This window comes from Papaver somniferum, unplaced genomic scaffold (genome assembly GCF_003573695.1).
Source record: "Papaver somniferum cultivar HN1 unplaced genomic scaffold, ASM357369v1 unplaced-scaffold_137, whole genome shotgun sequence".
NCBI classification, from domain to species: domain Eukaryota; kingdom Viridiplantae; phylum Streptophyta; class Magnoliopsida; order Ranunculales; family Papaveraceae; genus Papaver; species Papaver somniferum.
The window spans coordinates 3,961,888-3,966,657 of record NW_020622934.1 but is presented as its reverse complement, the minus strand read 5'-3'; the positions used below and the strand labels follow the sequence as shown (position 1 = coordinate 3,966,657).

General features: G+C 32.7%; 1 pseudogene; it reads left to right on the top strand.

Moving 5' to 3' along the window:
* The first annotated feature begins 351 nt into the window (after positions 1-351).
* On the top strand, positions 352-1,079 carry LOC113334524 (annotated as a pseudogene).
* Positions 1,080-4,770: the final 3,691 nt, after the last annotated feature.

Here is a 4,770-nt window from a genome sequence, read left to right as displayed (position 1 = left end):
AAACCTGATTTCTTCTCAATGAAAGTTCAATCGCCAAACATAAATCTGAGAAACAATAAATAACCGATTTAATTTGATTCAACTTGAAAACCAAAACTCTTATCATCAATACTTTCTTTTTGAAGAATAACTCAATCCAGGAGAAGCCTTGATGAGATTCAATTTCCACATTGAACAATTCGTCATTGGAAGCGATTGGAAAGATAAGTGTCATCTACTCTTATCATTTAATTTGATCGCAATTGTTAGTTTATCGATTTCGGAATTGATTTCAGATCTTGTTTATGCGATTTCAAAAACATAATTACGTCGGTTTCAATTGTAGTTTCTAATCGATTCATGAGCTTAGATATGTGTCATTGTATGGGAAAATATGGATTACGTTGGGTACAAACAGTCATTTCAGGTTTATTTGTTTGGATTTTAAACAATTAGTCGAGGAACAACTAAGAAATTTCGTGACTTACTAGTTGATTTCGGTTATGAATCTACGATCTAGCTGTGAAAACAGTTATGGATGGATTAAGAAGTCTTCATCCGGTTATGGTTCCAAGGGAAATTCTAGTTTTCACCATAGGATCAAACGTCGAAAAATGTGGGTCTTCAAATCCTGATAAGAACTGTCAAGGACCACATGGAGGGGTTTTGGGTGCATCTCTTAATAAGATTTCGTTTACTAGTCCTACTTTTTCATTTCTACAAGCTAACTATAAAGATATCAACGGTCATTTTACAAGAGATTTTCCTGATACACCCCACAAAGTTTATGATTATTTCAATGGAGCTCCTAATAATATCCCTCATGATACTCAGTCATTGGTTGGAACTAGAACTAAGGTACCGAGAATCATCCGGTTCATATGCATGGGTATAGTTTCTACGCCGTGGTCTACGAATCAGGGAATTACAACCCTAGAACAGCAAATCTAAATCTGGTAGATCCACGCTACTTGAATACCATTGGAGTTCCTGTTGGTGGTTGGGCTGCCATTCGATTTGTAGCAGACAATCCTGGTATGCTTATTGTCTTTGGCCTCACATTTCTATTTATCAATTTTGACACCTTGATTATCCTTTAGAGACTTCATATGAATAACCATTGCTTCATAGCCTTTTTCTGCAATTGCTTAAATAATCCAAGTCCCTCGTTATTATCCATCATTTCCCCCAATCTTATGTCTTTCTTAAAATAAATTTTTTTCTATCCAGGTTTTACTTGCCTATTGCATATCATGGACGAGCATCGTCAATCACTGTATCTGGAACAAATATTATTAAACCCAGGTTAGTGAATATCCTTCTTATGTTTTGTTTCGTCGATTACCTGGTTTGTGAATACTTCACCTGTATATACTAGCAGTCAAGAATCAATTTCTGATGACAATTTAAGATTCTAGTAAGTTGCATCTTTGTGGTTGGTAACCAAGATCTTGTGCACTTAATGATCCTTTACTTAAAGGAACCAAGAAATTTATCTTCTTCATTTTTTAATTCTCACTTAGATTAGTCTGTGTTTGCACTCACGTGATGCGTACCTACAGATGATCCATTATTGTACTTAATATTTTAATTCTTACTGTGATACAATTTCTAGGAAGTGATTCTCTTTTCCTGTTCAATTTTGAGTAGACTTTTCGGGATCTCTGCCTCTTAGATTAGGTATAAATGATTCCTCGTTTTTGAAACACTTCATAGTGGATCATTATGTGTCATTATAGTGGATAACATAATATCAACACCTTGATTTCATAATTATATATTTTTTTGTCATTTTACCTACCTAATAATAATTATCCTTAATTTTTATATTTTTCAATTGTTAATGTGCACTTAGCTGTACACATGTTGATTCTTAATATGTACATAGTTGTACACGTTGATTCTTAATGTGTACATAATTGTACACTTGTTAATTTTCATGATTATTGTTCCTTTCTTCCTGTTAATTTTTTTATTTTTTTTCAATTGTTAATGTGCACTTAGTTGTACACGTGTCGATTCTTAATGTGTACATAATTGTACACTTGTTGATTTTCATGAGTATTGTTCCTTTCTTCCTGTTAGTTTCAATGATTATTCTTCTTTTTCGTAAGGAGCTCGAGAAGCTTTTGAAGATTCAAGTTATGATCACTACTGGCTGAACCAGTCTAAAGGATGACATCATGTGTTTATACCAACCTGTGCATTTTCTTGTTCGAACACCCGGAAGGACTGTTGACCTTATCGATAAGGGAGTTTGGGTACTGAAATATTGCTCAATGACTTTTATGGATGAGGTATAACATCACAACAATTGATTTTTGCTCATTTCTTTTATGTTTTATTTTTGGAATAAACCAAACAGATAACTTGGTGATAAAGAAGAAAATAAGTAGACCAAGCTAATCAGGGGTGTTTACTTGAACATAGTTGTTTAGGATTACTGGAAAGTGCAAAAAAAAATATTCTCATCAACTTTGTTGATTTTGCTTATCCTCCTTGTGTATGATATCAATAAGACAAGAGTTTATTAGTAGCATCTGCTTACTAGAAATAATTTCCAAAGGTCTTAGTTAATGCATATGACATCTAGCTGCTAAAGAGGTACATAACATTTGCAAGAGCAGTAGGTCTAGATGGATTCTAGAACAAGAAGCAGTAGGTTTAGATAGATAAATTTTAAAAAATTTGTCATGTGTACAACAATGTACACCTGTGATCAATATTCACTATAAAATGTAATGCCTCAATGCTTACAGGGGCAGTAGGTCTAGATGGATTCTACTCCACCCGAATGTTGCATTCTAGAACAAGAAGCAACCCCAATTCTTCTAGGTAGTCTAAGAGCAATTAACTGGAATAGATGAACACCGATTGCATTAGCTTCTTATATGTGCAGATTCTTGATAAGATTCACCCTTATGTGCAAATCGGGGACATGATAAGAAATCATCATGGCTGTTTGGTTCCTTGTCGTCAATTATTATCCAGCAGCTTATTAGATAGTTCATAGTATCATTTTAGTATCTTGTAATTTCATGTCAACTGCATTTGTTTCTCGTTACCAAAATAGTAAGAGTTTTAACATAAACATTTTTTTGCATATGATGCCAAATTTTATTTCAGATAGTTGACTTCTACTGTGGCGCCAAGGATTTCAGTTGCTTAATGTAAAAAAAGCTTGAAGAGACTTGGAAAAAGTGCAAGTTTAAAAACTTTGACTTGCTTTCACCAAAGGTAAATTTCACAATTGCCTCAGTTTATAGTAGCAATGGAGTAAAGGTGCTCTCTCAAAATATAAAAAAACTAATTTTTGATGAAACCCCAAACTTGTTGTTTTTCGATATCATGAGATGATTTTAATAGCATGATTGCTATATTTTTAGGTACTTTTTGAGGGAGCTTAAGAAAGTGGAGAAGAACAATAGAAAGGTTTTATATACTCACGAGGTATCAAATTCCTTCTTATTTGATGATTTAGCTGATTTGTGTCTATTTTTCACTTTATTTTTTGTTATAACTATTATGGTTCAAATCATATTTGGTTTGCCTGTAATTTAATTTGTTTTCTCCCTTTAAAAGTAATAGTCGTCCTTGAATCTAATTCCAGTAAGCGCTTTATTTTTTTTATGACTAATATGGTTCAACTAAGCATTTTGTTAAGACTACCGAGTGCCTAGAGTAATAATAAGATTATTAGACTTTGGTTGGCTGACAATGTCTGTGAAAGGTGTATTTCGGGATAAAACATCTTTGTTATCTGTGGAATCTTATTTTACTTTGTTTTATATGATATCTATCAAAATCATATGCACATTATTATACTGTATTTGTTGTTGGTGATTTTAATGTGCACATGGTTATACACATGTTGATTTTTATTGTGCCCACAGTTGTCCACATGTTGATTGGATATGTCCTTGGTACACATGTTTTGGGTACACAACGTATACATAGTTGTACACATATTAATTGTTACTGTGCATATTTATTGTTTATCTTTAGGTACTCATAAGCTCAAAATGGTAGAGCGCCCAAGCCTATCACAAGGTTTGCGGAGGTTGATGGTTCAAATCCATTTGAGTTTCCATGTTATGTTTATTTAATATGGACAGGATTTTTGTAAATATGTACATGTTTGTACACAGTGTAAACTAAGATTTTTAAAAAATGAGAATTATATAGGCATATGGGTACTCTTTTTGTATCTCTCGAAAAGAGCTTTCCGAATATATAAAGTTCGCGAATTTTGGACAAACGGTACAAAAGATAAATTGTTTTTAATTATTTTTAAATTATTTAAAATTGCTGACATCATTATGAGTCACTTTGGACTAAATTGCAAATATTTAGACTAAATCGTAAATCAGGAAGGTCATATGTGTATTTTCCATATTTTAAATAACTTTTGGACTAAATTGTACCTAGTTAACTCGGGATGGACTAGTCCATACTTTTTGCCCCCTTTTTGGACTGAACCGTTTTTTTTTTTGGATGCAAACAAACAATTTTATTAAAAATTAAAAGAGGTAACTTCTACATTAACTTCTTTTCATCCCTTACAATCATTTCAAATTTAGTTGGGATGATTTCACCAAAATCAAAAGAAGTTTTTTTAGCTCTTGCTTCACTAGCTATAACATGAGCTATATTTTTCGCCGACCTATTCACATATACAACACCAAAAGATAATACGGAAGACAACATATGTCTTATTTCTTTTACATAGCTCATATTCAACCACTGAACAGTAGAGCTGACATTGCTGATAGCATTAACCACATTTATACA